The 24,684-nt window shown below is 45.2% G+C and overlaps 1 long non-coding RNA gene across 1 annotated transcript; it reads left to right on the top strand.

Moving 5' to 3' along the window:
* The first annotated feature begins 191 nt into the window (after window positions 1–191).
* On the top strand, window positions 192–24,639 carry LOC117512875. Its single transcript, XR_004561404.1, has 3 exons — window positions 192–205; window positions 9,872–9,880; window positions 24,454–24,639. It is a non-coding gene; the product is annotated as an uncharacterized LOC117512875 (long non-coding RNA).
* The last annotated feature ends 45 nt before the right edge of the window (window positions 24,640–24,684 follow it).

The raw sequence follows: 24,684 nt of genomic DNA on the forward strand, positions 1-24,684 counted from the left end.
ATAATAATAAACTGAAACTAAAGATATACAGCAGACCTTTCGATGAACTGTGCACCACTGAATGAATTGAATAGAAAGAAAAAAAATGACCAGTTACTTACAGAATTTCTGACATAATTTCCTTTGTGGTGTAGCACTACTTCGTTTGCCCAGTAGGAGGAGCCTAACTCCCATCATTCAGCTGTTAACTGCATTTCCTTTGGCTGTTCCATTAAAGAGCACACAGTCTGAGTGTATGCATTGTTTCTGAGCCTATTTTTTTAATCATTCTTTGTATTTTTCTGAGACCACACACACACCTGAGTGAAAATGCTGCTGTGTGTATAACCAGATAACGTATCCTTGTGGGTGTGGTGGGGTTTCAACACCAGATCAATCGCATTTGAGACAAAAGGGCAACCAGGTCAGCCAAAGGGGAGGTCACCAGAAGTCAAGGAACATTTTTGACCTCAGTTTTTGGTCTCTTTAATTCCATGTGAACCGTTTGTGTTTTTTGTCTATGACAAAGTGAGTGCAATGATTTAATTTCCTTTACAAGTACTCCTGTGTACTAAAAAAGTGAAACACAGTGTACTTCATTCAAAGTACTTATTTACATTGGCCTAATGGAAAATTGTGGTTTCCAATTTAAATCTGCTGGAATCACTTTACAAAATCATAAATATTCATTGTGAGAAACAAAAAATTGATGTAATTTGTTACAGCTATTTTTTTTGTTTTTTTTATATACGAGGTCTGTTAGAAAAGTATCGGACCTTTTTATTTTTTGCAAAAACCTGATGGATTTGAATCACATGTGCTTGCATGAGCCAACCTTGAACCTTCGTGCGCATGCGTGAACTTTTTCACGCCTGTCGATTCCATCATTTTCTGGTAAGCAGCCTTTGTGTGAGGACGTGTGTAGTGCGCTCGGCGGATTTTCATTCATTTCATTCAGTATTCCAGTTTCTGAATCATGAGGAATAACCCGTTTACATGCTTAAGCAGACAGAGTTACTCCTGTATACATGGTCATTGGTATCATTTGGAATATCCCCATCTAAACAGCCACGCACGTCTTCCAACGGTGCTTGATTTAGTCTGGTGGTCATGCAAATCCTGCTTCGCGTAACTTTTCGGTCACCTTCTTGTAAATGTCGCTATCTCGGTACTTTCTACCGTCAATAAAAGACATTTCCCTGGCACCTCCGCCAGATCTGGGGTTGGGCTGGGGGCCCGGTGGGGTCGGTGTAGGTGGCCTCTTCCCCTTGCTGTGCCTCTCCCTCCACCCGCTGCTTGGGGTTGGGCCTCACGTGTCACACCCTTTTAATGCACTACACCAGGTTAGCACCTCCACACACATCATATTGGGTTGTAAATAGCACATTGTAGGGTTCACATGATTTGTGGTAGGGTGTTGGGGATGGGTTTGCACGGCAGTCTGTGGCGCAGCTGTGCGCTGCAGCCTTCCACTGCAATCTCCATTCGCAACCCCTGCCTTGCAATTTTAATGCACACACATTCCTTCTACACGTTTAGTAAACACCTTCACCAATTTGGAGTCGGGGTCACTTGGCGATGGTGGGTTTGCAGAGCAGGCTATGGCACAGCAGTGTGCCGTGGCCACCCATGGCAGTCTGCCACCTGCCATCTCTTGCCCTGCTTTTAATGCAACACTTAATCTTTGCACACTTAGGGGGTTGTACACAGCAAGGGAGATTAATTGTAACAACTATGGTGGGGTTGGTAGGTAGGGTGAGTGTGGCACGTGGGGTTGGCCCCGGGTGGCTGTGGTTGTCTGGGGTAGGGGGTCTGTCTCGCCGGATCTGCCGTGGTCCCCTGGCCCTGCTCTGGGCCTGTGGGGCCCAGGGTCCCGCGGCACATTGTGGGGGTGGGTGGTAGCGGTGGGGCACAGGTGTTGCTACTGGGGGCAGGCGGCTGCTGGGGGGATGGGGAGTCGTGGTGTCCGCGGGATGGGTCTTGCTTGGGCGGTCTCCTGGTCATGGGCTTTGGTGGCTGGGGTGGGATCTGGGGTGAGGGGTAGGTTGGGGGGTGGGGGAGCTTGGGGGTCACTACTGGCTGTGCTGGGGGGCCTGACTGTCGGGAGGCCTTGTGCTCTTCCTGGCCCCGGGGTTGGGCCTCACCTCTTGTCTGGTGGTCTCTACCTTGTGCTTTGGATTCAGTTGCGGTGGCTCCTTTGCTCCCCTTCTTGGCAGCCGTGCCCTTCCGCTGCCCCTTTTCTCCTGGCTCCCCCAGGGCCCTGCGTCCTGGACCCACTTCCATTGTCGCTCGTGGCCGGCCGCGTGGCTTCTGACGTGCCGAAGTGGTCCACGTCATATGGTAAGGTTCTGTACTCTTGTCTTGGCCCAACACACCAGCCACAGTAGTGATCAGATATTTAGCTGTGATCTGGGTCTCTGTGTGTGGATGGTTGTGTGTTTGTGGCCGTCACCACAATTTGGTTTTTGGGTGCTCTTAAGGGGATTAACATTATGGTGTTCTAGATTAGTGTATTGATGCTCACTAATTAGACAACAGACTGTTGCTGTCACTGTTTGTTCATGTGTGGTTGTTTGTCATAGTATGTCATATGGTTGGGGCCCCGTCTCCTTGGTGTCTCATGTCACAGTTATTGTCTTCACCACTTGTCTCTCGTTCTTGTCTGTCTGTGTTATTTTGGTGGTCGGCCCTTCCTGATAGAAGCTGTCGGTTGGCTTTGAGTAGGATGTTGTTGTTGTGTGGGCCGCCAGAAGAGGAGGTACTGCTGGCCCACCACCAGAGGGCGCCCTGCCTGAAGTGCGGGCTTCAGGCACGAGAGGGCGCTGCCGCCACGGGGGTGACAGCTGTTACTCATTACTTCCTGACAGCTGTCACTCATTCTTCATCACCTCACTCCATAAAACCCAGACGTCATCTCCACCTCATCGCCGAGATATCGTACTTCATTGAAGGTAATATCCTCAGCCATTTGTGGTTATCTATAATCTGTACATTGTGAGTGTTTGCAGGCGTACCGGTCCCTTGTTTTGTGGAGGCTGAGTGAGTGCAGGATGGCACTCTTTTCCTCTGAGGGATCACTGCAAACTCATCAGCATATTGAGTGAGAGGTGGAGGTGGCATTCCCACCGTTGTTGTTACTAGGTGTACACACACCCACACTTGACTGTCTTTGTTCTCGCCAGCAGTACCAGATCCGACAGTCGGAGACGGTGATCACCTGGGAATTCGGGACTTGGCGGCTCCAGTATTCACCAGGTTCGGTGGTGGCAGAAATCGTGTGGTTCCGGCCCTTCTCAGGACAGACGTCTTCTATCCTCGAGCCTGCCCACACGTCACCTTTGTAATTTGACTGTAATCACATTCTGAGATTGTCTGTATATTCGTTGTGCACATTTCACAACATTAAATTGTTACCTTTTGGCTCATCTATTGACCGTTCATTTGCGCCCCCTGTTGTGGGTCCGTGTCACTACACTTTCACAACAGTTGTAGGCTGATCGGGAAGGGCGGATGGGGGTCACACACCCACCACATTCAATCATGCACTACATACCTTATGTTTTGCAAGAATAAATTGCATATATGTGTATTAATGTTCATAAATGGTTCTGCAAGTGTGGCATTTACCATTACTATATATGCAGACTGGGGAGAAAAAAAAAAAAAATACATAAAAGATACTAATGAAGGACTCGGTTTCCTCCTCGCTCCAAAAGTGTGGTGCTGTGCTGCCGCGTCTGGATTTCCCCATGCTTGTTTACCTCTGCTTCTATGGTGTCTGTTGGGTTGCACGCGCCGCATACAAGTAGTTGCCGTACTCAAAAGACCAAGATTCCTTGCAGATAGGACATGCGCAGAACACAAAATAATGTTCCTTGCTATGAGGATATTCCGATGTGTGTTTATATGACCTGATATTCGGGTTAGAAAAGGAGTAAACCAGGGGTCATATTCGGATTTTTAAAAACCGGAATATGAGCATATTCGGGTTTTTGCAGGTGTTTACATGGCCGTGCGCAACCAGGTTATTGCTAATATTCCGGTTATGAAAGGGTTATTGGCTACATGTAAACGTAGTCATTGAAAACCTGTAAAGCCTACTTTTAGTACACAAAAAAATTCACAAGAGGTATCGATAAGGGAATCGATAAGGAATCGGATCGATAAGCGGAATCAATATTGAGAAAATCTTATCGATACCATCCTTAATCAATCAATTCAATCAATCAATTTTTTTTATATAGCGCCAAATCACAACAAACAGTTGCCCCAAGGCGCTTTATATTGTAAGGCAAGGCCATACAATAATTATGTAAAACCCCAACGGTCAAAACGACCCCCTGTGAGCAAGCACTTGGCTACAGTGGGAAGGAAAAACTCCCTTTTAACAGGAAGAAACCTCCAGCAGAACCAGGCTCAGGGAGGGGCAGTCTTCTGCTGGGACTGGTTGGGGCTGAGGGAGAGAACCAGGAAAAAGACATGCTGTGGAGGGGAGCAGAGATCGATCACTAATGATTAAATGCAGAGTGGTGCATACAGAGCAAAAAGAGAAAGAAACAGTGCATCATGGGAACCCCCCAGCAGTCTACGTCTATAGCAGCATAACTAAGGGATGGTTCAGGGTCACCTGATCCAGCCCTAACTATAAGCTTTAGCAAAAAGGAAAGTTTTAAGCCTAATCTTAAAAGTAGAGAGGGTGTCTGTCTCCCTGATCTGAATTGGGAGCTGGTTCCACAGGAGAGGAGCCTGAAAGCTGAAGGCTCTGCCTCCCATTCTACTCTTACAAACCCTAGGAACTACAAGTAAGCCTGCAGTCTGAGAGCGAAGCGCTCTATTGGGGTGATATGGTACTACGAGGTCCCTAAGATAAGATGGGACCTGATTATTCAAACCTTATAAGTAAGAAGAAGAATTTTAAATTCTATTCTAGAATTAACAGGAAGCCAATGAAGAGAGGCCAATATAGGTGAGATATGCTCTCTCCTTCTAGTCCCCTTAATAAACACAGGGGCGAAGTCAAGGATCATCGACATGCCAGTCTGCAACATCGGCACTGGCGAGGCGATTTTCGATACACTTGATGAAGTTCTGAGGTATGTTTTATTTTGTTCATTATATTCAATTTATTTTTCATTTTATTAATGTATTTCCACTAGTGACACATAGTTCTTGTTTCTGTAAAAAATAACTAAATTTGACACATTCAGTTCTATAGAATTCAGCTTGACCCATGAATACTAGATCTTTATTGTTTGAAATTCAACTGTGGAGGAAATACTAATGATCCTGACTTTAATGTCATTGTGGCAATATGTGGACAAAAACCCAGTTATGTGATACTGCTTTGTGGTTGTGTGTACTGTAATAAAATGATTTTTGTGTGATTTGGAGGTTATAAGGATTTTGTGTTGATTTTATGGATTTTCTCACTTGGTTATACAGATGGACCCTCAAAGTGGTTTAGTTTCATATATTTGAAATGTTTGTGTAAAAGCGGCGCCACATTTGGATTCAAGAGCGCAGAGAGCGCTGCATTTGGTTGCTTTTCAGTGGTTGGTGGTGGTGAGGCTTTAGCTATAAATGAATGTTATGTTTCACAAGAGCCTGACTGTTGTGTTTAACAGAAAAATCTTTGTGGGTCTTCCTGGAAAAAAAACTGAACGACAACTTTCTTTACAGCTTTTTACATCCACCTGTCATCCCGTCACCAACACCAACTGCTCCACCAGAGGTGGATCCAACCATTTAAAGGTGCTGAGGCCCCCTCCTGGTTTATTCAGACACCCCACTGGCTTTCTTTTTTTGTTGCTGTTTCGCTCTTCACTTGTTTTGGATTTTACTTTTACTCAATACTTAGCAATTGTTATTTATATTAGTGATACACCAGAGGTACATAGTAGAGAAGCTTGAATCTTCGACTGGACTGGGTTGCTTGACGTGAGGACGTTTTGCTTCAAATCACAGAAGCTTCCTCAGGTAAAATTCTTGCTCTGGTAGTCTGACTTCTGTCTTGACTCTTGTGGAGAAGAATAAACCAGAAGCCAACAAAAGCTGGAGTTTTTAACCTAACCAGACCCCTCCTACCAAGAGGCAAACTGCTATAGGCTAGTGACTAAACAATAGCTCTAATTAGCACCTATTGTGCTCTAGTTAGCACTCTCCTAATGATGGGATGGAAGCCTCCCCTGATGGCTCCCTTGATGACTCTCCTGATGATGTGAATGACTCATTACCATGAACAAAAGACTGAAACTGCTTTGACCTGAGTACCCCATTGTAAACAGGGGATAAAGCGTGTCTGAGACCCGCTTCCCGGTTAAGGCTGGGTTTCAACTGTTTTACAAAGAATGCTTCCTTGATTCCTCTCTCAAACCATTTCTTCTCTCTGGCTAAGATTTTAACTTCCTTGTCCTCAAACGTTTGGTTAGTGTCTTTCAGGTGGAGATGAACTGCAGACTGAGGTCCACTGGTGACCTCTCTGCGGTGCTGGTATAGCCTCTTGTTTAAAGGTTGCTTAGTCTCACCTATGTAGTGTTCATTAGTTTTCCTGACATCTGATATAATACACTACATTGCTCTGTTTGTAACTAGGGATCCTGTCCTTAGGGTGAACTAATTTCTGTCTCAAGGTGTTAACCGGTTTAAAGTAAACTGGGATTCAAGCTTCAAGATTCAAGATTCAAGCTTCTCTACTATGGAAACCACCTGGACAACTGAGAGCCTACACAGAAACCAGAGGTACATATACACAATACCTACAACAACAGTTCAATCAATCAATCAATCAATTTTTTTATATAGCGCCAAATCACAACAAACAGTTGCCCCAAGGCGCTTTATATTGTAAGGCAAGGCCATACAATAATTATGTAAAACCCCAACGGTCAAAACGACCCCCTGTGAGCAAGCACTTGGCTACAGTGGGAAGGAAAAACTCCCTTTTAACAGGAAGAAACCTCCAGCAGAACCAGGCTCAGGGAGGGGCAGTCTTCTGCTGGGACTGGTTGGGGCTGAGGGAGAGAACCAGGAAAAAGACATGCTGTGGAGGGGAGCAGAGATCGATCATTAATGATTAAATGCAGAGTGGTGCATACAGAGCAAAAAGAGAAAGAAACAGTGCATCATGGGAACCCCCCAGCAGTCTACGTCTATAGCAGCATAACTAAGGGATGGTTCAGGGTCACCTGATCCAGCCCTAACTATAAGCTTTAGCAAAAAGGAAAGTTTTAAGCCTAATCTTAAAAGTAGAGAGGGTGTCTGTCTCCCTGATCTGAATTGGGAGCTGGTTCCACAGGAGAGGAGCCTGAAAGCTGAAGGCTCTGCCTCCCATTCTACTCTTACAAACCCTAGGAACTACAAGTAAGCCTGCAGTCTGAGAGCGAAGCGCTCTATTGGGGTGATATGGTACTACGAGGTCCCTAAGATAAGATGGGACCTGATTATTCAAAACCTTATAAGTAGGAAGAAGAATTTTAAATTCTATTCTAGAATTAACAGGAAGCCAATGAAGAGAGGCCAATATGGGTGAGATATGCTCTCTCCTTCTAGTCCCCGTCAGTACTCTAGCTGCAGCATTTTGAATTAACTGAAGGCTTTTTAGGGAACTTTTAGGACAACCTGATAATAATGAATTACAATAGTCCAGCCTAGAGGAAATAAATGCATGAATTAGTTTTTCAGCATCACTCTGAGACAAGACCTTTCTGATTTTAGAGATATTGCGTAAATGCAAAAAAGCAGTCCTACATATTTGTTTAATATGCGCTTTGAATGACATATCCTGATCAAAAATGACTCCAAGATTTCTCACAGTATTACTAGAGGTCAGGGTAATGCCATCCAGAGTAAGGATCTGTTTCTAAGATTTGTGGGGCCAAGTACAATAACTTCAGTTTTTATCTGAGTTTAAAAGCAGGAAATTAGAGGTCATCCATGTCTTTATGTCTGTAAGACAATCCTGCAGTTTAGCTAATTGGTGTGTGTCCTCTGGCTTCATGGATAGATAAAGCTGGGTATCATCTGCGTAACAATGAAAATTTAAGCAATACCGTCTAATAATACTGCCTAAGGGAAGCATGTATAAAGTGAATAAAATTGGTCCTAGCACAGAACCTTGTGGAACTCCATAATTAACTTTAGTCTGTGAAGAAGATTCCCCATTTACATGAACAAATTGTAATCTATTAGACAAATATGATTCAAACCACCGCAGCGCAGTGCCTTTAATACCTATGGCATGCTCTAATCTCTGTAATAAAATTTTATGGTCAACAGTATCAAAAGCAGCACTGAGGTCTAACAGAACAAGCACAGAGATGAGTCCACTGTCCGAGGCCATAAGAAGATCATTTGTAACCTTCACTAATGCTGTTTCTGTACTATGATGAATTCTAAAACCTGACTGAAACTCTTCAAATAGACCATTCCTCTGCAGATGATCAGTTAGCTGTTTTACAACTACCCTTTCAAGAATTTTTGAATTTTTTTTGTTAACACCCATTCTTTTCCATATACTAATATGGCTACAGAGCAGAGCATGCCACAATTGCTACAGAGAGAGAGAGGGAAGAAGATGATGTCCCCAACTAACTACTCTGTTTTGTTTTAGAGGCGCACACAGTAAATGTGACTTTAATTTTGTTTCATATTTATATATGTGAGTGTTTGTGTTGTGTATAGACGATATTATTTTTGTTGTGGCAAGCTAGTGTTTTTGGGGTCCGTCTATTGACTGAATCTAGCGTCAGCAACTTATTTGAATCTGTGTAATTAGCAGTGCTTGTGTAACTTGAACTGTTTGCATGTTTTATTTTTAGTTTTCACGGTGTCTGGTGGTGTCTGGAAGTGTCTGAAGGTGTCTGGAGGTGTCAGACAGTGTATGTGTGTGAAGAATAAACGCTAAAAAGACATCTGTATGATGCGTGGCCTTCATCAACTACAACCTGAGTAGTTATAGTGAAAACGTGTCGTCGGTGCGGCTGAGCCCGTGAGTCCCGAAGAGAGGAGGGCCGTGTACGCGCTGGAGAGAGAGTGATGCCATTCGCGGGAGAAGCAGTTGATCGGGAAGGGCCAAAACAGAGAGAGACTGCCAGTAACGGTTTCGCAGTAGCGTGGACTGTGCAGTGCAGCAATTATTCACTACGGGCGGCGGAGTGCAGTGACTGTGTGATCCAGGTGCTGCTGTCAGAGGAGGCACAGATCTGCAAGCGGCAGCAGGTTTGACTGTCACAGAAAGATGATTTTGTAAAGAAAATAATTTTCAAACGGGTTTAAGTGAGAGAACAACTCAGCCACATGGGGTGTGCAGCCAGTACATTCTGAAATGAGAGTGGGGACTTTGAATGTTGGTAGTATGACTGGTAAAGGGAGAGAGCTGGCTGATATGATGGACAGGAGAAAGGTAGACATATTGTGTGTGCAAGAGACCAAGTGGAAGGGAAGTAAGAGCAGGAGCATCGGCGGTGGGTACAAGTTGTTGTACCATGGTGAGGACAGGAAGAGAAATGGTGTTGGGGTCATTTTAAAGGAAGAGTATGTTAAAAGTGTGTTGGAGGTTAAGCGAGTGTCTGACAGCGTGATGAGTGTGAAGTTGGAAATTGAAGGGGTGATGATGAATATCATCAGTGCATATGCCCCACAGGTAGGTTGTGAGATGAAGGAGAAATAAGATTTCTGGAGTGTGTTAGATGAGGTGGTGGAGAGTGTGCCCAAGCATGAAAGAGTGGTGATAGGAGCAGACTTCAATGGGCATGTTGGTGAAGGGAACAGAGGTGATGAGGAAGTAATGGGTAGATATGGTATCAAGGATAGGAATGGGGAAGGACAGATGGTAGTTGATTTTGCAAAAAGGATGGAAATGGCTGTGGTGAATACCTACTTTAAGAAAAGGGAGGAGCACAGGGTAACATATAAGAGTGGAGGAAGGTGCACACAGGTGTACTACATTCTTTATAGGAGATGCAAGCTAAAAGAAATCACAGACTGTAAGGTGGTAGCATGAGAGAGTGTCACTAGACAGCATAGGATGGTTGTTTGTAGGATGACTTTAGAGGTAAACAAGAAGAAGAGAGTGAGAGCTCAACAAAGGATCAGATGGTGGAAGCTGAAGGAGGAAGACTGTTGTGTGAAATTTAGCGAGCAGGTGAGAGAAGCACTAGTTGGAGGGGAAGCAATTTTGGACAACTGAAAAAGTACTGCAGATGTGGTGAGGGAGACAGCTAGGGCAGTACTGGGTATGACATCTGGACAGTGGAGAGAAGACAAGGAGACTTGGTGGTGGAATGAAGAGGTCCAGGAAAGCATAAGGAGAAAGAGGTTGGCGAAAACATTTTGGGATAGTCGGAGAGATGAAGAAAGTAGACAGGAGTACAAGGAGATGCGGCGTAAGGCGAGAAGAGAAGTGGCAAAAGCAAAGGAAAAGGCATATTGCGAGCTGTACAAGAAGTTGAATAGTAAAGAAGGAGAAAAGGACTTGTACCGATTGGCCAGACAAAGGGACAGAGCTGGAAAGGATGTGCAGCAGGTTAGGGTGGTAAAAGATGCACATGGTAATGTGCTGACAAGTGAGGAGTGTGTGCTGAGAAGGTGAAGGGAATATTTCAAAGAGTTGATGAATAAAGAAAATGAGCGAGAGAAAAGGCTGGATGATGTGGTGAGAGTAAATCAGGAAGTAAAAGAGATTAGCAAGGAAGAAGTGAGGGCTGCTATGAAGAGGATGAAGAGTGGAAAGGCAGTTGGTCCAGATGACATTCCAATGGAGGCATGGAAATGTCTAGGAGAGATGGCAGTAGTTTCTAACCAGATTGTTTAATAAAATCTTGGAAAGTGAGAGGATGCCTGAGGAGTGGAGACGAAGTGTGCTGGTTCCTATTTTCAAGAACAAGGGTGATGTGCAGAGCTGCAGTAACTACATAGCCATAAAGCTGATCAGCCACAGCATGAAGTTATGGGAAAGAGTAGTAGAAGCTAGGCTTAGAAAACAGGTGAAGATCTGTGAGCAGCAATATGGTTTCATGTCGAGAAAGAGCACTACAGATGCAATGTTTGCTCTGAGAATACTGTTGGAAAAGTACAGAGTTTGGGGTCAACTGTTCAAAGTAATGGAGAGTGTGGTAGAGAGGTGAAGAAGAGAGTGCAGGCAGGGTGGAGTGGGTGGAGAAAGGTGGCAGGAGTGATTTGTGACCGAAGAATATCAGCAAGAGTGAAGGGGAAAGTTTACAAAACAGTAGTGAGACCAGCTATGTTGTATGGTTTAGAGACAGTGGCACTAACAAAAAGACAGGAGGCAGAGCTGGAGATGGCAGAGCTGAAGATGTTGAGATTCTCTTTGGGAGTGACAAGAATGAACAAGATTAGGAATGAACATATCAGAGGGACAGCGCAAGTGGGACGGTTTGGAGACAAAGTCAGAGAGGCGAGATTGAGATGGTTTGGACATGTGCAGAGGAGGGACCCAGGGTATATAGGGAGAAGGATGCTGAGGATGGAGCCACCAGGCAGGAGGAGAAGAGGGAGACCAAAGAGGAGGTTCATGGATGTGCTGAGAGAGGACATGCAGGTGGTTGGTGTGACAGAGGAAGATACAGAGGACAGGGTGAGATGGAAACGATTGATCTGCTGTGGCGACCCCTAACGGGAACAGCCGAAAGACAAAGAAGAAGAAGAAGAAGTTTAAGTGAGAGAACATTATATTCCTCTTCATAACTTTTCAGTTTGTGATTTATTAACATTTGAAGGACCTTTTTTATCTGAGGTTTAAGTTTCATGCAGAAGAGTTGATCAGAAAAGTATAAGTTGTATTTGCATTTCATTGTTGCAGTAAGTCACAGTATATGTTTTGAGTGTTTTGCACAAATTTATGACACATAGTGTACTTTTGTAAAACTGTAAAATGTCAGTTCAAAAGGAAGCATTACAAAGTAATGAGGTACAGATTGAGCATCTTCAAGACAAATTCAGCAGATTAAGTGAACTACTAAAATCACAAAGTGATGCTGCTGCTGAACAGAAGTTAGAGTCACACATGGGTGACATTCATGCTCAAATTGAGATACTGAAAGTAACAATGACTGAACCTAATACTGTCACAACCCACACAGCCGAAATCGGGAAACCTATTCGAGAAAGAAGGTTAACCCCAAAAATGCTAGAACTAAAGCAACAAGAGGCTCTTCAGAAGGAGGGTAAATTCTCAAAACTATATGAAAAATGGAAAGTGCAGGTTAAAGGTGTACTTGGCAAACTTAAGGAAGAGTGCTCTGATGAGGACTTAAGTGAATTGATGGATGCTGTTGAGGAGCTGGAAAAACAAGTGAAAGATGCGTATGATAATATACGATCTCAATCAGCACCTTCTACAGAGGCTAGAAGAAAAATGGATTCCTGCTCAGCAGTAACGAAAGATTTGGTGAATCTAATGAACGTTCGCATGAGTGAAGTGGGTCAAGATGTATTCGATGCTGAAGCAGAAAATGTAAGGCTTCATTCAGTACTTCACAAACAGTATGCCCAGTCAGTTTTTGGATCTTCAATGTCCAAATCCACTGTTCAGTCAGAGAGAAGCATCACATCTAAAAGAGCAGAGTATGCATTGGCCGCAAAAGAGGCTGAAATTAACATGGAGGACGCAATAGCTTCACAAAGGCTAGAACTTAAAAGACTAGAAAATAAGAGAGATCTAGATGTTCTCGCAGCTAAACTTAAGGTGTACTCTGAAGCTGAATCAGTTGAGATCTTTGATAAAAGCAAAGTAACACACAGTAAGAGTCCCAGTTATCCTTTAGCACCTGTCAGAGTAACGCAAATGAGCAAATAGGCAACAATACGGGGGAAGTCTCGTTAGTTCAAGCTCTCCATGACACAATGGTTCTTACAAGACTACCTGCACCTGAGCCTCGAATCTTCTCAGGTGATCATCTTGAGTTTTTAAAGTGGAGCACAAACTTCAAAACACTGATAGAGTGCCGTTGTACCAATCCAGGCGAAAGGTTGTTCTATCTTAAAAGATACATTAGTGGAGAAGCACAATCAGTAGTTGAAGGAAGCTTCTTCAGAAAAGATGATGAAGCCTATAGTCAAGCATGGCAGGCACTGAATGCTCGGTATGGTCATCCCTTCGTCATCCAGTGGGCCTTTAGGGAAAAACTGAATAACTGGCCAAAAGTGGGTTCTAGAGAGTCATTTAAGCTAAGGCAGTTCAGTTCAGTGACTTCAGTGATGTCAGGATGTAATTCATAAAGTTAATTATGGAGTTCCTCAAGGTTCTGTGCTAGGACCAATTTTATTCACTTTATACATGCTTCCCTTAGGCAGTATTATTAGACGGTATTGCTTAAATTTTCATTGTTACGCAGATGATACCCAGCTTTATCTATCCATGAATCCAGAGGACACACACCAATTAGCTAAACTGCAGGATTGTCTTACAGACATAAAGACATGGATGACCTCTAATTTCCTGCTTTTAAACTCAGATAAAACTGAAGTTATTGTACTTGGCCCCACAAATCTTAGAAACATGGTGTCTAACCAGATCCTTACTCTGGATGGCATTACCCTGACCTCTAGTAATACTGTGAGAAATCTTGGAGTCATTTTTGATCAGGATATGTCATTCAAAGCGCATATTAAACAAATATGTAGGACTGCTTTTTTGCATTTACGCAATATCTCTAAAATCAGAAAGGTCTTGTCTCAGAGTGATGCTGAAAAACTAATTCATGCATTTATTTCCTCTAGGCTGGACTATTGTAATTCATTATTATCAGGTTGTCCTAAAAGTTCCCTAAAAAGCCTTCAGTTAATTCAAAATGCTGCAGCTAGAGTACTGACGGGGACTAGAAGGAGAGAGCATATCTCACCCATATTGGCCTCTCTTCATTGGCTTCCTGTTAATTCTAGAATAGAATTTAAAATTCTTCTTCTTACTTATAAGGTTTTGAATAATCAGGTCCCATCTTATCTTAGGGACCTCGTAGTACCATATCACCCCAATAGAGCGCTTCGCTCTCAGACTGCAGGCTTACTTGTAGTTCCTAGGGTTTGTAAGAGTAGAATGGGAGGCAGAGCCTTCAGCTTTCAGGCTCCTCTCCTGTGGAACCAGCTCCCAATTCAGATCAGGGAGACAGACACCCTCTCTACTTTTAAGATTAGGCTTAAAACTTTCCTTTTTGCTAAAGCTTATAGTTAGGGCTGGATCAGGTGACCCTGAACCATCTCTTAGTTTTGCTGCTATAGACGTAGACTGCTGGGGGGTTCCCATGATGCACTGTTTCTTTCTCTTTTTGCTCTGTGTGCACCACTCTGCATTTAATCATTAGTGATCGATCTCTGCTCCCCTCCACAGCATGTCTTTTTCCTGGTTCTCTCCCTCAGCCCCAACCAGTCCCAGCAGAAGACTGCTCCTCCCTGAGCCTGGTTCTGCTGGAGGTTTCTTCCTGTTAAAAGGGAGTTTTTCCTTCCCACTGTAGCCAAGTGCTTGCTCACAGGGGGTCGTTTTGACCGTTGGGGTTTTACATAATTATTGTATGGCCTTGCCTTACAATATAAAGCGCCTTGGGGCAACTGTTTGTTGTGATTTGGCGCTATATAAAAAAAAATTGATTGATTGATTGATAAAGAATGCAGGACAACTCATTTTGGGAGGAAAAAACGTTTTAGTCGATTGTAGTTTATTGTCTGTATTACAGAGTTTGTAAAGAGGTATTATTTTAATTTAAAGCAGCAATTCGTTTTGAAGTGATTAATTCTGACCGGACTCTGTCTCAGCAGAGAGCAGCCAAAGGAACAGAGGACGAGTCTCGTTTTATGACTGCAGCAAGACAAGAGTCCCAGTTAGTGACTTTAATCCACACAAAAGTGACTCAAGATTAACATATTTTAATGGCTTTGAGAGGGGTTAAGAAGCGGACTTGCCGCTTCTGAAGAACGGCGAATCAAAGAACCAACGAGCCAGCGGATCAAAGCATTGCTTCATTGGTTCACACTTCAAAGTGGAGTCGCACTGCAGAAGTGGTTGATTACAGAGCCACTGCAGGGTCTGAAATCAACATAGAGATATGATCATTTTCCTGACAAACACCTTCAAAAACAATGGCTGCACTGAAGGATTGATAAGGGAATTTAGCAAAAAGACTATTGGTATCAGTGGATCAAATCATTTCTTAATGATACCCGAAAAGAACCGGTTATTGATACCCAACACTAGCCTTGACAGATTAAATGAATGAATGAATTGAATTTATAATGCACAAAAAGCACACACCCACAAAGAAAAATTAAGCCACAAGAAAGATGCGTCGAGAATTAAACAATGCTTGAAAAGGAGTAGGAGGAAGTACACACTTATAACAGACTACCCCCATTTAACTATTTATATAATAAAATAAATGTCAACAATAAAAGTGATCTAACATTCTGTTGTGAACATAGTCTCTGCTGCCAAACGTACACTACACTTCATGATGGAGTTTGCACAGGAATCTTAACGTGTGAATTAGTTAATCCAGGTGGTCAACAATAATGTTTTTAAAGACAACGTAAAATCTCATTTTTGGCGCAGTGATCACCTCCACACAACTCAAACGAAAAGAGGAGGAACAAAGCCTTTGACAAAGGAGATAAACGTCTTGAGAAGGCAACTATGTTGGACTACTTTAAGAAACAGAATGGAATGAGGGACCATAGGGGAAGGAGGGACCATAGCAACGTGGAGTGACCTTTTAACCAGAGTGAGCAGCAGAGAGCCCAGAGCAAGCAGCAGAGCAGACGGTTGGTGTTTGTGCAGATGGCCATACCCTTCGCTACAGACCGCAGCTGTATTTGGAGTCTGCCGGCCAGGTCCATGGCCGCGTTGGTGTTTCCATCCAGGCTCACCGCTCATCAGAGATCGTCAACAGCACACGACTCATCGGGGGCCACAAGCCGAGACCGTGACCCGCTGAAGGCTGCAAGCCAAGACTGCGACTCAACGGAGGCTGCAAGCCGAGACCGTGAGTCACCGGAGGCTGTAAGCTGGACCTGCTGCAGCATCGGAGCCCACCACTAGCATCGGCAGTCAGCTTGTCGTTCCTGCGGGGAAGCTGGGATGACACAAGCTAAGCTAAGCCAGCTTAGCCTCCCACCGCAGCTCATGGGAGGCCCCAGCCAGGACCGCAGCTCGTCGGTGGACGCCAATGGCCCCACGGCCCACCGGAGGCTCCACCCAGACCCGCAGCTCAATGGAGGCCGCTACTATCATCAGCACTCGGCCTGTCGTCCTCACAGGGAAGCTGGGACGTCGCAGGCTAAGCTAAGCTAGGCTAGCCTGGTTTCGGTAAGCGAGCTTTCGGTGTTTGGGAACTGTAGTCGTTTGATTCGTTTTTAATCAAGACTTACTACTTCCTAAAAACAGCATGGCCTATAAAACTCTTAAAAAACACATTAAGGAGTTAAGGTCTTTTTTCTATTAAGGAATTAAAAGAGTCTCTGAACATGTTATCCATGGAAAAGACTTCCCTGATAAAACAAAACCACATCATTACAGAACATCTGGGAGAAATTAAACTGTTAAAACATCAGAATTCTGAACAGGAACAGAAAATTTTATATCTGGAAAAGCGGGTGTCTGATTTGGAACAGTACTCTCAAATGAACGACATCATCATCTCCGGACTAAAAATCAGACCAAGGAACTTTTCATAAGTTGTTACGGGAGTTAGTTTTGATGATGGTGGACATGTGGAAACAACAGAGGAACAGGTGACTGCATTCCTTCATAGCAAGCATCTTGTCATTAATAAAGAAAATATTGAAGCATGTCACACTCTGCCGACTCGGGATAAGACTTCCACTCCAGTCATCATCATTCGATTGTAAACAGAAGGCACAAAATTGAATTGCTCAAACAGGGAAATAAGCTGAAAGGCACAAATGTTTATGTACATGAGCACCTTACTAAGACAAATGCAGATATTGCTAGGAAAGCCAGGCTCCTTAGAAAACCAGCCCAGTCTCACGTTTTGTTTTGTTTTTTTTCTTTTCGTGCTCCCGTCATGAAATGAGTCAAATTTTCGTGACGGTTTTTTTTTTTTTACTCACTATTCCTAACTCTACTCCTACCCCTGACCCTAACTTTAACCATAACCTAATCTTACGCTTCCCCCCCCAACCATAACCACCCGACCCCCCCCCCCCCCACTTCACTTTTAATTTCATGCAGCCATCATGGAATGAATTACAATGAGTTTGTGTAGCCGTGATGAAAATGACGTGCTTTTCGTCACAATATCATGAACCAATAGATTCACGTATATTTCGTGTTGCTGAATCATGACTTGCCATGAGACTGGGTTGTAGAAAACAGGGTAAAATTCATTTGGGCTGGGTCACAAATTGCAACTGCTGAATGCATGTAAAAATATATATATATATTTTTTTTTGTATAAGCAATTTTTAAAGCATAGAAAAATTGAGACTGAGAGTAAATACAAAACATATAAAAACAAGTTAACCAACATCATGTAATCGTGTAAAATCCAGTATTATAGTAATTTACTGGAAAAAATAAATAAAAACAAACATTAGGGGCACTTTAAAGCTTTTAAATGAAATCATGAATAAGAAAAGAGGCATTAAAGAATATCCTGCCCTTTTCTACACAAGGACTGGTATGGTTGTTAAGGAAAATAAAGCTATAGCAGATTACTTCAATGGTTATTTTGTAAATGTGTGTAAAATTTAGCTGATTCACTTGTATCTTTCTCCCCCTCTAGCTGCTACCTTATCGTGGTGGGGGAGTTTGCATACCCGGATGATCCTAGGAGCTATGTTGTCGGGGGCTTTGTGCCCCTTGTAGGGTCTCCCAAGGCAAACAGGTCCTAGGTGACAGGTCAGACTAAGGGCAGTTCAGAAGCTCCCATGACCAGCAAAAAAATCAAGGACTTAGACGTCGCCCGGTATGGCAGAGTCGGGGCACCACCCTGGAGCCAGGCCTGGGGTTGGGGCTCGCGCACGAGCGCCTGGTGCTCGGGCCTTAGCCCATGGGGCCCAGCCTGGCTCAGCCCGAAAGAGCGATGTGGGCCTGCCCTCCTGTGGGTTCACCGCCTGCAGAGGGGGCTATGGAGGTCGGGTGCAGAGAGGATTGGGTGGCGGTCAAGGGCGGGTGGCCCGGCAGCCCGGTCTGCCCTCACAGCCCCTGGCTGTTGGGATGTGGAATGTCACCTCGCTGGGGGGAAGGCACCTGAGCTTGTGCAGGAGGTTGAGAGATACCAACTAGAGATAGTCGGGCTCACCTCCACCCACAGCTTGGGCTGTGGTACCCAACTCCTGGAAAGGAGCTGGATGCTCCACTTTTCTGGCATTGCCCACGGGGAGAGGCAGAGAGCTGGGGTCGCATTGCTTATTGCTCCCCAGCTCAGGCACCATGTGTTGGAGTTCACGCCGGTGAACGAGAGGGTCGCGTCCCTATGCCTTCGGGTCGGGGACAGGTCTCTCACTGTTGTCTCAGCCTACGGGCCGAGCAGCAGTGCAGAGTACCAGACCTTCTTGGAGTCCCTGGTAGGGGTACTAGATAGCACTCCGACTGGGGACTCCATTGTTCTCCTGGAGGATTTCAACGCCCACATGGATGGCGACAGTGAGACCTGGAGGGGGGTGATCGGAAGCACGGCCTCCCCGATCTGAACCCATGTGGTGTTCAGTTGTTGGACTTCTGTGCTAGTCACAGTTTGTCCATCATGAACACCATGTTCGAGGACAAGGGTGCCCATAAGTGCACGTGGCACCAGGACACCCTGAGCCGGAGGTCGATGATCGACTTTGTAGTCGTATCATCTGACCTTCGGCCACGTGTCTCAAACACTCGAGTGAAGAGAGGGGCTGAGCTGTCGACCGATCACCACCTGGTGGTGAGTTGGATCCACTGGGAGGGGAGGAAGCTGGTCAGACCTGGCAGGCCCAAACGTATCGTGAGGGTCTGCTGGGAACGACTGCCGCAACCCTCTGTCAGTGAGGTCTTCAAATCCCACCTCCGGTAGAGCTTCTCCCAGATCCCGGGGGAGGTTGAAGACATGGAGTCAGAGTGGACCATGTTCTCCACCTCCACTGTCGATGCGGCCGCTCATAGCTGTGGTCACAAGGTCTCTGGTGCCTGTCGCTGCGGCAATCCCCGAACCTGGTGGTGGACGCCGGAGGAAAGGGATGCCGTCAAGCTGAAGAAGGAGTCCTACTTGTCTTTGTTGGTAGGTGGGACCCCGGAGGCAGCTGACAGGTACTGGCAGGCCAACTGTGTCGCAGCCCGTGCGGTCGCAGAGGCAAAAACTGGGGTCTGGGAGGAGTTCGGGGAGGCCATGGAGGAAGACTATCAGTCAGCCTCGAAGAAATTCTGGCAAACCCTCCGACACCTCAGGAGGCGGAAGCAGCTCTCCACCAGCACTGTCTACGGTGTGGGTAGGGAGCTGTGACTGGGGATGTTGTCGAGCGGTGGAAGGAATACTTCGAGGATCTCCTCAATCCCACCGTCATGTCTTCCGAAGAGGAAGCAGAGACTGGGGACTCAGAGGCAGACTCATCCATTACCCAGGCCGAAGTCACCGAGGTGGTTAGAAAGCTCCTCAGTGGCAAGGCTCCTGGGGTGGATGAAATCTGTCCTGAGTACCTTAAGTCTCTGGATTTGTGGGACTGTCTTGGCTGACACGCCTCTGCAACATTGCGTGGCGGTCCGGGACAGTGCCTCTGGATTGGCAGACCAGGGTGGTGGTCCCTCTGTTTAAGAAAGGGGACCGGAGGGTGTGTTCCACCTACAGTGGGATCATACTCCTCAGCCTTCCCGGTAAGGTCTATTCCAGAGTACTGGAGAGGAGAATTCGACCGATAGTCGAACCTCGGATTCAGGAGGAGCAGTGTGGTTTTCGTCCTGGTCGCGGCACACTGGACCAGCTCTACGCGCTCCATCGGGTGCTTGAGGATTCATGGGAGTTCGCCCAACCAGTCCACATGTGCTTTGTGGATCTGGAGAAGGCGTTCGACCATGTCCCTCGGAGCACCCTGTGGGGCGTGCTGTGGGAGTACGGGGTCCGGGGTCCTTTGCTAAGGGCTATCCGGTCCCTGTATGACCACAGCAGGAGCTTGGTTTGCAATGCCGGTAGTAAGTCAAACCTGTTTCCAGTGCACGTTGGCCTCTGCCAGGGCTGCCCATTGTCACCGGTTCTGTTCATTATCTTTATGGACAGAATTTCTAGGCGCAGCCAGGGTGTAGAGGGGGTCTGGTTTGGGAACCACAGAATCTCGTCTCTGCTGTCTGCGGACGATGTGGTTCTGTTGGCTTCGTCAAATCGGGACCTTCAGCGTGCACTGGGGCGGTTTGCAGCCAAGTGTGAAGCGTCCGGGATGAAAATAGGCACCTCCAAATCCGAGGCCATGGTTCTCGACCGGAAAAAGGTGCTTTGCCCTCTTCAGGTTGGTGGAGTGTCCGTGCCTCAAGTGGAGGAGTTTAAGTATCTCGGGGTCTTGTTCAGGAGTGAGGGACAGATGGAGCGTGAGATCAATAGACGGATTGGTGCAGCATCTGCAGTGATGCGGTCGCTGTATCGGACCATCGTGGTGAAGAGAGAGCTGAGTAGGAGGGCAAAGCTCTCAATTTACCGATCGATCTATGTTCCGATCCTCACCTATGGTCATGAGATTTGGCTCATGACCAAAAGAACGAGATAGCGAGTACAAGCGGCCGAGATGTGTTTCCTCCGCAGGGTGGCTGGGCGCTCCCTTAGAGATAGGGTGAGGAGCTCGGTCATTCGGGAGGAGCTCGGAGTTGGCGGGGCGCCCTCAGCCGCTGTGGGCCGTCTTTAATCCGGTTGTAATGCTCCTTAATCTGTGTGATGCCCATTGAATCTTCACCGAAAGCCAACTGAATTTTCCGAATGGTTTCCACCTGGCTGTCTCACACAGTTTCTGAAAAAATTTTCATGCAGCAAAGCGGCAGTCGCTCGGCCATTTTCCTGACAATGAAAATCCGACGAGGAGGCTGGACCACTCCTCCCACAAGGCGTGCTCACAGGCAAATGACGTTACCGACAGGCATGAAAAACTCACACATGCGCACAAAGGTTCAAGCTTGGCTGATGCAAGTGCACATGATTCAAATCCATATAGTTTTTGCAAAAAATAAAAAGGTCGGATACTTTTCTAACAGACCTCGTATATATATATATATATATATATATATATATATATATATATATATATATATATATATAAATAAAAAACGGCTGAGTGGATCGCAGGGTGTTCAAATACTTATGTTCCTCACTGTATATATATATATATATACACACACACACTATATATTCTATTTCTACCTCATTTTCCTGTCTTGTACTGTTACAAGTATTATTATTGCTTATCCTTGCACACGCTGTTTGATGAACATTTTCCTCAACTTGCACCCATCTTGTGTGTTTTTTTTTAAGAGCTGATGTAAACATGTTAATTTCTCCTCTGTGAGATCAATAAAGTTTATCTTATCTTCAATGAGCAAGCAGTGAGTGGGCAAACACGGAGGACTTAAGTAGAACAGATGTAGTAATTAGCGGAACAAGACACAGGTGTAGTGTTGCCACCTGTCCTGGTTTTTCCTGATTGTCCCGGATTTTCATGATCTGTCCCAGAAAAAAAAAAAAAAATTCAGGACACTGAATGTCACGGATTTTTGGCAGCGGTCGGCATCACTGCGATTGCTCTCACTGCCTCTGATGTGCTTTTTGCGAGCTCGGTAAATGCAGCAGCGGGCCACTCAAACCAAATCCTCTGCTGTGCGGAACTGTGCCAAATCTGGCAACAGGTCCAGAGAGTACGCTCGCTGTTTTGATGCGGATGTTGACGGCAGCGGCAGCCACAGAGCTCCGTGGCCACCGAGAGAGGACTCAGATTCTTTGCGGGTCCCGCATCCGTACCCCCGGAGGCAGTAAGCGAAGGGAGAGCACGCGCATTGTGTACTGCGTGTGTCTTTTTATAATCTTCTCGCACAGAAGAAAAAAGTGAGTGTTTAAAAAGGAGAGAAAAGTGAGAAAATGTTAATGCTTGTTCGAGAAAAGTGTAAAGTGTGTAGTGAGGGGTTTTACAGCCTTAAAACATCTATAATAATTGTAAAAAATAGCGCTGATTTCGCTTATCGCGGGGTATTTAGAACGTAACTCGCGCGATAAACGAGGGACCACCGTACATCAGTTTAATTGTAGCATGCCTACGTCCATAAACTTGTGCACAGCCTTATTGGCTGTAGAAAAATGACGTAGCATACTATGTGGTGCGGCTGGCGGCTCATTCGGAATGGTGAGGTGGAGACGGAGAGTGCGTGCGACAAGGAGAGACAACGAAAGGAAAGGATCTGGTGACTAAAATCAGTGAAGTTTTAACGTGAAAATGGGTGGAGAGACCGATGACGAGGGTGGTACAGGAGGCGATGGCAGTGACAGGCCAGTAAAGAAAAAATGTAAAAAGTCGACATGCTTTAACAATGAGTGGTTAAAACAGGAGAAGTATGCAATGTGGCTAAAACCATGTGCAGGCGATCCATTTTATGCTAGCTGCTCCCTGTGCCCAGCGAAAATTGTCCTGAAACATGAAGGTAAAACCACATTAGATGACCACGCCAAGTCTAAAAAACATCTAAATCGAATCCAGAGCTCACATCAAACCAAGGCAATTTCATCCTTTATTGTCACAAAATCCTCACAGGACAAAGTTACGGTGGCTGAACTAACAAGCACTTATCACAGTGTACGTCATGGTCACAGTTATCTCTCCACTGACTGTGGAAACAAGTTGAATGCAAAAATATTCAGTGAAAGCAAGATTGCAACAAAGATGTCCTGTGGTCGAACAAAAACCGAGGCTTTAGTTGAAAACATGTTGGCACCATTTAGTCAACAACGTTTGTCAGCAGAGCTTGACAAAGCCCAGTATTTCAGCGTCTGTTCTGATGCATCAAATTCTGGTCACACGAAGGTGTTTCCTTACACCGTTCAGTATTTTAGTCCATCGGAGGGAGTGAAATACGGATTGCTGGATTTCTACGAGGATTCTGATGAGTCTAGTGACGCAATATTCAAGCAAATTGCGTCCATTACCGAGAATAACGGGCTGTCATTAAACCAAATCAGTGCCTAATGGTGTGGATAATGCATCTGTTAACTACGGCAGGCACAATTCAGTGTACCAAAAACTGAAAGGGGCAAACCCACGGATTATGAAGGGCAATTGCAAGTGCCACATGATACACAACACTGTGAAAACAGCAAATCGTGTCTTCAGTGCAGCTGGGTGTGACGTGGAGGCTTTTGTGCTGAAGGTCTACAGTGAATTCAGTTGCTCTGCTAAAAAAGTGGAAGTGCTCAAGGAGTTCTGTGAATTTACAAATACAGCATACAAGGAGAATCTCAGGCATGTTCCCACATGGTGGCTTTCTTTGTTACCAGCAATCCAGAGAATTCTTCATTGTTGGCCAGCTTTGAAGTCTTACTTTGTGTCACAAGGAAAGGAGGACTGCCCAAATATTATCTGGACATTTGTGTGTGGTGCAGCTGACACAGAAGATGTGGATTGTACTTTGGGTGAATGTGTACTGGCATTCATGCACAATGTGATGCAAGAGTTTGATGCCTCTGTTAGAGTGCTTGAGAGTGACAGTGCTACTCTTGTTGATGTTTACACAGTGATGAACTGCTTGCGGAGTCAGCTTATCTCTAGGCGCACAGACAAATTCTATGGGAGCAAAGCGAAGCAGTCACTGAGGAACCTTTTACCCAATCAGCAGGAACAATTCAGAAGCCTGGTAGACCGATTTTTTGAGAGAGCAGTGCTGTACCTTGAGGACAGATTTGACTTCACTGATGAGATGCTTGCAAACATTGGCCGTCTGAGCCTAAAAGAAGCACCCCAGTGGTCTGAATTTGAACTTTTGATGGAGAAGCTAGCCCTGGATCTGGACGAAGACCATCTGTAGAGTGATGTGAGCATCCTAAATGAAGTGTTTCACACCCTCCCAACAGACCTAACCCCAGACAGAAAACGGGCCCATTTTTTCACTAAAGCAAAAGACACCCCAGAGCTGTTAAAACTGATTGCTTTCATTTTTTCAATACCAGTGAGCAATGCCTATGCAGAACGTGTGTTCAGTCACATGGACGATGCTTGAACTGATAAAAGAAACAGACTCTCTGTTGCAATGGTGAAGGCTGAGCTTCAAGTCAGGCTAAACTTTCAGTTGTCCTGTATTGAGTTCAAGACATTCATTGAAAATCAGCCAGGACTCATAACAGCAGCAAAGAAAAATACCAAATACAAATGGAAGATTAGGTAAGGTTTTGGTGAATTAAATGAAATCCAAATCGTCTTATCTGCCTACCAATGTATGTACTGTATGTGCCCAGTTATATCAGTTACATGTCCTCCTATGTGTTTGTTTAGCCAAAAGCAGCAAGCAGCAGAGGCACAGGCAAGCACAAGCAAAGCACACACCACACACTAAGCAGTCAGGTAAGCTGTTTGACACTACACCTTACATTGCTACATTCAGGTATTCTTACAGACGGTGAAAAATTACATTATTTGTTTTTATTCCACATAAGCAAACAAACAAAACTTAATTATTTATTCTCCTTTTACCTGTGCCCACTACTGCCCCCAGGTATCCGCAACTAAAAACTGTTGGAAATAAACCAAAATAATAAA

This window comes from Thalassophryne amazonica, chromosome 6 (genome assembly GCF_902500255.1).
Source record: "Thalassophryne amazonica chromosome 6, fThaAma1.1, whole genome shotgun sequence".
Classification (NCBI taxonomy): Eukaryota; Metazoa; Chordata; class Actinopteri; order Batrachoidiformes; family Batrachoididae; genus Thalassophryne; species Thalassophryne amazonica.